Here is a 10,988-nt window from a genome sequence, read left to right on the forward strand (position 1 = left end):
TTATTGTTTTAGGTATATATCTCACTCCATCATCTTTTTTTAAAAAAATCAGCCCTCTAAATACCTCTTCAGCATAAAGTTTCAAGCTAAAATAAATTAAAAAATATTTCCCACTCATGGGCCTCCCCTGGTGGTGCAGCAGTTGAGCGCTGGGCTGCAAAGCTGCCCACAGCCTCTGCAGTGCCGGTTCGACCCCTGGCCGCCAGCGAGGGACCCACATGGCGCGCAGACCTCTCCTGCTGTGCCCGCTGTTCCCCTCAGCAGTGTATTTCTTCGGTCTGCCTGTTCTGTTCCCCGCTCTGGCTCTGGTGAATTCTCTCACCCTCCTGCGCTTCTGACTGTGCCCAGTGCTTATATAAATAATAAATAAATAAATCTTTAAATAAATAAATAAATTAATGGAAATATTTTCCACTCATAAATTAATTATGAGAACACAAGAATGTAAGTCATTGCCCTGGTGACAAGGATATGATGAGTGACCAGTGTTAATAAAGTGACCTCTATCAAGTGGAAGAGGGACTGATTTGTTCATAGCAGTGTCTTGGTTGTCAACAACAATGGCAACAACTGCCTCATACTTTCCCCTGTTGTCCAGAAAGAGACTTGGTCTTTTGTCATCAGCATTAAGCTGCCTCTCTTAACTTAGAATATTAGGTATGGCATTTGCCACACTGTGTCTCTGAAATCAGCATAGTTCACACCTACTCTTTTGACATAGTGACAATTAGACATGTTTTCAAGGAACAAATATTGGAATATATAATTAATTTTTTTTCTTCAAAGGAAAAATGTTATCCTATTATGATTCTTTGGTTGTTGTTTCCACGCTTGTTTTTTCACCGGGTAATTTTGAACTAACAACATACTACCGTGTAGAGATTACTATAATGTAGTTTATCTACAGAACACAGAAGGAGATATTCCCATCTACTGTCTAAGATTAGTGGTTTTCCAATTTGTGGACCACAAGACCCAAAGAATCCTCAGAATTGTTGTTGGGGGCGGGGGCATCCTTGAACTCACCTACACAATGACAATTGCCTTATTTGAACAAGCAACATTTCTACACAATGTTTTCTCTTTCTTTTTTTTCTAAATGAATGTAGTTGCTGTATTAAGTATAAGCTCATTTAAAATAGTGAGTAAATGTACAGTAGGTATCCATTATTATGTATATTCCTAACATAATACCAAAAGTACAGGTCCCAGCATAAGAAGTTGGGAAAATTTCATTCAGTGTTTTGGTTCTCTGGGAGAGTACTTGGAAACCACTGATTTGGATCATAGATGACAAGAGTTGGAGGAACCTTTACAGTCAACTAGAATCCAGCCTCCTCATTTTACCGATGAGTAAACTGATGTCTGGAAAGGTGAAGAGTCATTTAGTGTCACAGAGGTGTGAGAGGTGGTGCTGGGATATGTGCCCTGTTCCCCTAAGTTCAGGTTTGGTGCTAATTCCACACTAACACACTGCATTTCAGGATACAGAAAAGCCAACTGGTTTGACCCAGGCACCCACAGTCAGTGAAAAGCCTAGATCGACACCTAGAAATTTTGACTTCCAGATCAGTACCTTGTTGATTTTATCATTTGAGCTCGTTGATATGTTCTTACTGGTTTGATTGGAGTACTAGTTCACTATAAGTGTTATATGAGATCATTGCCATCTTTCTGAAGTTTTATCAACATGTGAAAGATGAGTCATGAAATTTTGTTTGGTTAAATGGTCTGAAAGTCAAAATTGTATAAGAACCCATTTTTAATTCTCTTTGTATCCTATTCCCAGTACTAAACTAGGAAATAAAATGGTAGCTCTTTAAGACATGGCAATATAGAGATCCATTTGCTCTTTAGAGTGTGATAATAAGTTACTCTTACCTCTTGTGTTACCAGATGAAGAAGGTGGCAGGCTCAAAGCAGACAACTACTGTTAAAAGAAAAAACAAACAAGAGAATGCAGATTCTTTTTTTCTGTTTAATCACAAAATAGTAGTGGTTATAATGTGTACAATGTCATCCTTAGGAATGTTGGATAGAAAATTAAAATTTGGGAAACAGTAGCCATCTCCCCTAAGTGAGTAATCATCATCAGGCAAGTAAAACTAGCCAAGGATTCTTCCACATATACATACCTTAAAGAATTTTGAGGAAGGACAGGACAGAGGCATCTCGGCTCCACTTTTATAGAGACCATTCTGCAAACACAGCAGCCACCTCAGCTGTCCTAGCTGGGAACCTACTTGGCAAAACCTTTTTTGGCAATCTCTTTGCACAATATTCACTGACTGTAGCTGTGAATGGATATAATTAGAAATATTTCTTGTCACCTATAAATAATTTGACGCAGGATGATCTAGGGTTCTTTGTAGGCATTTGATAGGGGATGGGGATTCAGGGCTTCTAAAGCTGTTTTTCCAGCTTTGCTGTTGCATCATTCATCACGGAATTCAAAGCCAGGTTCCTACTTACTCTCCGCCTATAAAATTGGTCCAACAGAATGAGCCTGACTGAGGAGTTTAGGACTAATTGATTGTTAACTCTTAGAACCATTAAGGAGCTGGGATGAATTTAAAATCTGATGCTGTGATTGGAAGCAGTGAGTGGGGGTTATTAGGCAGAAAATACCTAGCCCTGGTCTGGACCTTAGAAACACTTGCGATAGATTTCTTTTAAAGTCTGAAAATCTGAAGATGAAGAAGATAGTGAAGTCTCAAAGTAGGCAGTGGTGATGGACCAATGGTGGGTTCATAAGGGATTTAGAGTAGATAGAATCACTTCTGTTCCTTTTCTGGAGGGCTTGCCCTGGATATCTCCTGCTCTGAGGGGACAGGAGGGTGCTTTGTGATGCTCCGTGCATGTTCCCATGGCAGAATGGGAACATGCATTCCCAGTTCATGAGCAAATCCTCATGACTAGCTGTAACTCTAAAGAGGTGGGTACTACACGTTTTTACTTAAGGTGGGAGGAAAGACATCGTATCCACAATACTCTCTTTGTAAACTGAGATGAGTGGGCCATCACATATGGCCATCATACTTGTAAACTGGTTTTGGTGGTTTTACCCAGCTGTTGCTGGATATGACAGGAAATCTATCTATTCTAAGTATGTCCTTAAGGTCTGATGTGATATTTTCGACTATCATCTGTTAGCTTAACTTACTTACGAATGTGATCACTATTTTTCTGCATCCAATTGACTCAGGATTTCTCTTTAGCATATTAACAGATTGATCCTTTTATACTTCTTTATTTCTTTTGATACAATACTGTGGAATAGGTTATCAGGCTTTTAAAAAATCTCAGTGGAAATGATTCACGGACGTGTGGTGACTTAAAATATTATTAGGCTGTAAGCCAGAAAGAAGAAATGTCTTCTGATTTTTCTCTAATTTAAGATTTTTTTACAACTCATTTATTTTTGCCTCTTTTGCAATTTTATCTAAATTATGGACATAATAAATCTTAGGAAACACAAGTACTGCTTTTGAAACTGAAAGATAAAAGAAAAACTATGGCTAAAACCAAGGCACGAAAACTGAGTTATACAGGTCTCTAGTAAATGAGGATTCCACTGATAAGTAAGAAATTTGACCAATTGCAGGTAGACTGATCATTTGAATCTTAAAGACTCTAAGACAAAACAGATACACTAGTTCAGGCTGACATGGACCACTGGGTGTGGATCAGAGAACCTTGCAGAGCTTGGGTGAAGAGAGAAGAGCAGCAGTGCTGAATGAGGGAGAGATTTGCTCTTATACTTGCTTGTCTAAGGACTGTAAGTAGAAATGTAGGAAATTAATACTAAGCCTTCTGGTATTTGTATGCTTATTTCTGATTAGATATGGGTGGGAAGGATGTCTTCAGTCTAAATTGAGGAATGATTTTGGCTGTTACATATTCAGGCAGTTTAGATAAAAGCGTCTAGTATCCACCCCCACCCCCTTTAACCTTGCAGATTTGGAAATTTACAGACTTCTGTGATTTTGCTACTTCTTTATCTACTAAAAACATAAATTTGGTGAAAACCTAATATTCCCTTTACTTTATAGAGTTGTTTGAGTCACATTAGGCTATGTAAGTAATCTATATAATATTTATATATTACAGATTATTATACCACACATGGAAATTATATCTAATATTATTCATACACACATTACATTTATATGTGTAAATGCTTAGAACTGTGTCACCAGGGGCCACTAAAGCAAACATTTTTCAGAGGCGAAGGTCACAATGGCATGCTGACTCTGCCCCTGACTATCCTTAGGGATCAAGTGGCAGTGAAGGGCCGAAGATAGCTGGTTGGTTAGGAAATGTCAATGAACAAGGTTATTTTTGTTGTTTATGTGTTTTTCTTATACAAATTTTATTCAAAAAATATAGTTGGTTGTTAAGGTGGAGTCTTAGCTTCTGGGGTGTCCTAACTTATGGGGTAGCAACATGACCTCAATAAAACCCCTTGAAATTGACTTGTCAGATTGTTTTTTTTTTTCTTTTAAAATTCTCTGGGATTCCCATGGGTCATCACTGCTGAAAAGAAGTTGTATATTCATTTTTAAGTCAATTAGTTATTATACTTGACAGAGTTCTCATTCCACCATATGGGTGTAATCATGCACTCACTGTCTATTCTTTACACATTTATTGACTGTCTTCTATGTATCAGTCACAGTTACTACCATTCTGGCAAAGTCCATCCATGCTCTTGTGGCAATTTCAAGCAATGGGGATGAACATATAGAAACAAGAAAGCAAGTCAATATATAGCATGCCGTATGGTATTAAGTACTGAAAAGAATGATATAGCAGGGAAAGGAGGAGATGGAAGCATTGCACTAAGGTGGGTGGTTTAAGAAAGTATAATAAGGTGAAAATAGATTAAAAATTTTAGGAAAGTGAAGAAGTAAGCAATATGGGTAACTAGAAGAAGAGTATTTAAGACAGAGGTAACAGGTCCTGAGGCAGGAGAACACCTAAAGTGTTCAGGAAGCAGTAAGGAAGCCTTTAACAGGAGCAAAATGGGCAATAGGAGAGGGACAGGAGGTCAGTTAATATAGAACCTTGTGGGACAATGTAAGGACTTTAGTTTCTAATCTGATGAGAGCTGGAGAAGAATTTTAGGAAGAGGAACAATGTAATTTGACTGACAATTTAAAAGAACCACTCTAGTCTTGTGTTGAATGTAGACTATAGACAGAATGTAGACTATAGACAGTATAGATGCCAAGGGAAAGCAGCAGGTCTTTGCAATAATTTAGGTGGAATATGTAACTTGTTTGCCATATTACATGTGAGCCCATGATCACATCAATATCTACCTCATCACTCTAGTGTTTACTTCCCTTAGCATATCAGTTAGAATAATAAAGTCTTCTTTAACTTGTTTTTGATAAGTTTATTGACTTGCTTACATATTGACTTGCTTACTTGTTTGTATATGTTCATCCCCATTGCTTGAAATTGCCACAAGGACATGGATGGACTTTGCCAGTAACTTGAACCATGTTCCAGTTACTTTCACTGCACAACAAATTATCCAAATATTATGGCTCAAGATAACCCTTTTATTTTGCTCATGGATTCTGGGTTCAGGGATTAGGAATCTGGAAGGGACACAGACATCCCTGTTTTACAATATCTTGGAACTTTGACAACCCAAAGCCTGGGGGATGATTCAACAACTGGGGACAAATTTTATGACTCATTATAAAGGTTAGAGAGAAAAAGTTTATTGAGAATTGTAGCTAATAAAGTGGCAGCAGACATGGGGTTGAGGGAAGGTTTGTTAAAGAAGAGACTGAACTTAATCTATGTTGATGAGAAGGATTCTGTAGAGTTAAAAAAAAATGAAGAGAAAGAGACAAATAATTGTGGGAGAAAAGGTACTGGAGTCCAGAGGCCAAGTGAAAGGTTTGGATTCCGGTGGGATAAGGACACACTATATTAGGAATGAAGGCTGAAGATGAGGGCACTGTACAGGTTACTTGGCAGATTTGAGGATGAAGGAGTTCCTATTTACCTGTTTCTGTTTTCTCAATGAAGTATGAGGCTATGAGTAAGGCAGTAGAGAAAATGTAGTAAGTATATGAGAGATAGGCAATGTTGCCTCTTGGGGAGTGAGAGGAATTTTAGGCTTACCCAGAAGTTTTGAATCATAATCGATGTTAAAGTGAGAAAAATTTAGCAGATTTTTTTCTCCAGCAACGTTAATTGCTTAAGTGTGCAACAGAACCACGGAAAAGGTGAATAGCTGAGTTCAACTAAGGGAGATGTATTGGACATGTAAAATATAGGGAGAGAGTGGCAGAGGTATTAAGAATCTTTCCAAGTGAGTGATTATAACACTGGACCATGAAATTTAAGCTTGGGTAAGGAAGAAAGTGGTAATGTGAGGATAGAGCAGAACAACGAAATAGTGATGAAAAAGCAATGGTGTCATTGGATAGGAGGTCTCCATAATATTAAAGAATTGCAGGGATGGAATATCTGGAGGGTGACATAGAAGAGGAGGTATTGGATAGAGATTTATTAAAATAAATCCCACTTGATTATGATGTAGAATTCTTTTTGTATACTGTTGGACCTGATTTGCTAATATTTGGGAATTTTTACCTCTATGTTCATGAGTGGCATAGGTCTATAGTTTTCCTTTCTTGTAAAATCTTTATCTGGGTTTGGCATCAGGGTCATGCTGGTCTCATAAAAGTGTTAGAAAATGATCTCTTTGCTTTTGTTTTCTTGAAAAAAATTGTGGAGAATTGAAATAATTTCTTTTTGAAGGATTGGCAGAACTCACAAGAGAAATAATCTGGACTTGCTGCTTTCTTTTTTTTGAAGTTTATTAATTATTGATTCAGTTTCTCTAATAGAGGCTTATTCAGTTTATTGATATTTTTCTTATGTGATTTGGTGATTTGCACAGAGACTGGGATACTTGACAATGAGATTTTTGGGAAGGTGCAGATATTGATAATGATAAGGTCAGTGGTGACCATATGCTCAAGTATCTCAAACTACTACTCCCCAGAAGTTATTTTCTATATATGCAAACATATCTCTATGTACACATATAAAGTATATCTATTTATATAAATGGGATCATTTTATACAGATGTTCTTCAACTTTTCCCTCATCATAATGTATTTTGAGCTTCTCTTCTTGTTAGTGTTCATTCATTCTGTTGGTAGACATAAAACAATTTTAAAAGTCCCCATTCTTATGGAATAGACATTTTAATGGGAGGGAATAGTAAAGACAATAAACTCATCAAAAACAAGTTAAAGAAGACTTTCTCATTCTAACTGATGCTAAGGGAAGTATACACTAGAGTGATAAGGTAGCTATTGATGTGGTCAGGGGCCAACATTTAATATGGCAAACAGGAGTAGCCCTCTTCAAACTGTGACTTGAATAATGGGAAGGAATTAACAGTGCAAAAATCTGAATGAAGAACATTCTAGGTGGGGGAAATTGTGAGGAAGTTAGTGAAATCATAATGGATCCATATTTTGAAAGTCTGCTGTGAACCATGTGTACATTCTAAGTCTTTATTAGTATAGTGCTCCATTTTATCCTCATACAAACCTGAACAGTAGAAAGTGTTGTTATTGCCACATGCTGGAAAAGGCATTGAGCTGCAGTCTGGTTTAGTGAATTAACTGTTCAGGAGCACGTATCTGGATATTGTAGAGGCAAGAATCAGCTCAGACAGAGTTACTGCAGAGACTATTGCCTAGACACTTGCTGTACGGCCTCTAATGTCTTAACCTGAAAATTCTGTATGATTTTATCTAATGATTTTACTGACACAATAGAAACTATGCCAGAAGTAAGAGACTAGCAGAAAATATATATGAGAATGATTCCTATCAAATTGCTTTTATTTTGTGCAAAGCATTTAGGAGTACTTCATGTGGTATTACAGTATCCTGCTGTTGAATATGCTGTAATGCTTACCCACAGAAGCCAGCATATTCAAAACCAGGATGTCATAAATAAACTACCACCACGATGCACGGACAATGGAAAGTACATGATGTTGAAAAAATAGAGATATGTAGAGACCTGTATTTTCTGTGCAACAGGATCTTAGTAGAGCCTTGAAAATGTTTTTCAGAAATTTTATCTTGGTTGCATAGCCATCATTTGTCCCTCCACATGTAACAGTTTTCTTCACTCACCACTTCCCCCTTCTAGCTGTCTACACCTTCCCTCTTCCTTGAACAGAGTGAATGGAGAGGCATCAGCTAAATGGTATAATTAATTCAGAGATACATGGATTCATTGGAAAGCAAATCTAAATGGTAAAAGAATGGGGAAACAGAATCATTCAACTTTTTTCAGTTATCCTGTTTTTTTTTTTTAGAGTCTCCCTAATTCCTAGGGGTTGGCATTTTTTTGTATGGCCTACCTTCTCTAATTACTATTCGACATTTCTATTGTAAGGCATGAGAAATTATACTCTGTCCCCAATATTCATGAAACATTAATATTTGAAAATCTAACTTCCTCTGTATTGATAAACTACTAAAAATAAATCAGTGGACAAATTTAATTTTAATTTAAATCTTAAATTCTCTCTTCTTAGTTCCCATTAGGCAGCACTTACACATCCTACTCCAGAAGGAAGACTTTTATGTTAAATGTCATGTTTTAGGATTTTTTTTCATATTCTAGCTATGGCAGTAAGATAGTAAGATACCCTTACGCTATGAAAAATAAAAATACTGGATGGTCTCACTCATAGCAGGGATTTAGAAAACCTAAATAAGGGACCAGGAGAAAGACTAATTATAATAAAGTAAAAATCAAAATTAACAAGCAACTATAAACCAGGGACACACTACCAGGGGAAGAGAAGGGAGTAGGATCAAAACAAGAGGGGTGGGAATTGTATGGGGACTGTAACCAAGATGAAAATGCAGATAATGTGCAAAAATGAAAAATGATATAAGAAATATATAAAATAAAAAAAAGTTTCTCTCGATGGCACACCCACAGTGGACCAGGGGAGAAGGCTTATAAATAAATAAATAAATAAATAAATAAATAAATAAATAAATAATTCTTTGTGACCTTCAGGAAAAAAAAAAAAGGATACCTTTACTCCACAAAAGAAGTGCTAGGGGGTCTTTGGGTCTTTGCTGTCCCTATTGACAGCTTGAGTCTCTCACAGAATTGGAAGTAGAAGTGGGAAGAGAGCACACCATATTCCCAGGAGGCAGGATATCAGTGAGAGATAATGTAAAGAATGAGACAATTGAGTGGAGAAAATAGAGGAAATGTTTTAGTTTCCTTGTACTATTTGTGCATATTTTGGACTTTTTATAAATTTTATCATGTGAACAGTTGCCTATTGGCTTTGAAGGTATTGAAAGTAAAAACAAATGATCTAAAACATGGCTTTTCTTTAAAGTATGTTACTTGGGAAAATTCAGAAATAAGTTGTGAATAGCTGTAACTATATTTCTTTAAAAAATAAAAAAATAACTAATCAATTCAAAATCTGGACTTGCCTTGAATAACAGGAGAGAAGACAGAATGCAATAATTCTTCTAAGAGGAATCAAGGCAGGGTGCAATAATTGCAAGTAAAAGATAAGATGGGTTAGAAAAAATGAATAGTAACAATAAGACAAGATTCAGTAATTGCAGGGGAGCGATAAGACAGGATGTGTGACTGAGAGGGAGAGATAGATAAAAGACAGAAGGGGATAACTGAACAGCAAAGATGAGATGGGATGGAATTACTGAATGGGAACCTCAATAACAGATTCAGTAACTGAAGAGGAGAGATAAGAAAGTGTGTAATACATGAGGAGAGATAAAAATCTAATAAATGAGAGAGGGAGAGAGAAAAGCCAAGGGAGAGAGAGAAAAGAGAGAGAGGGAAGGAGAAAGAGGACAGGATGCAATAAATGAACATGAGACAAGTCAGGAAGGAGTAACTGCCTTGCAGAGATTAGATTGGATACAATAGATGAGGAGGCAAGATAATACAGAGAGCAAAAATAAATGGGAAAGATAAGACAGGATGAAATAAATGAGGAAGAAAGGTAAGACAGGATGCAATAACTGAAAGAGGAAGACGGGACAGGATGGAATAAATGGAGAGAAAAAATAAGACTGGGTGCAATAAGTAGGTAAGATTCAATAAATGTGCAGAAGAGATAAGAAAGGATGCAATAATTGGACAGGAGTGTTAAGACAAGATATAATAGACACAGACAGGATGCAATAACTGAACATAGGAGATAACACAGGATGGAATAAGTCAATTGGAGAGATAAGACGGGAAGCAATAACGGAACAGAAGGTGGTAGGTAATTGCTCTAGAGATTCTCTTTCCTACTAGGGAAGGCTTCTTGGAGCTGGTGCCCTAGAAAGATTAGTAGGGTGGCCTTATATAGAGAAAGAAAGAGCATTAACATCAGAGTCAATAGAAGAATACAACAGTGATACTAAGATATGAGTAAGAAACATTTAAGTCTACATAAAACATGTAAGAGTGGCTGTTTTACTTCTAAAAAAAGGCATTAAAGGAAGTACTATTTAAGCTGAGACTTGAAGAATGAGTAATCATTCACCAAATGGACAAGAATCAGCGGGCATGCAGGCAACCAATTCCGTAGTATGGAATCATTCGTTATTTCATGCTTTCAGAATATAATTATTGAACATGTATTCTATTGAAGGCACATTGCCAAGTGGAGGGATACAGGGATAAAGAGGTTAGACCCAAAGCTATACTCTTGAAGCTTCTGTTTTAATAAGTAAGAAAGACAATGTTTTTTAAATTTAATTTTATTTTTAATTGATTTTTAAGGCAGGTAATATTGGGGTACCCCCATCATACTGTACCTTCCACCAACTCATCTTATTCCACCACCATAGACCATTGTGCTTTCTCCCCTCCCTGTCTTTCCCCTCCTCACTCCGTCCCCTCTTAGTGTCTCAGTTCTGTAGTCAGGTGTTAAGGGTTA

This window comes from Talpa europaea (assembly GCF_964194135.1).
Source record: "Talpa europaea genome assembly, chromosome: 7".
Lineage (NCBI taxonomy): Eukaryota > Metazoa > Chordata > Mammalia > Eulipotyphla > Talpidae > Talpa > Talpa europaea.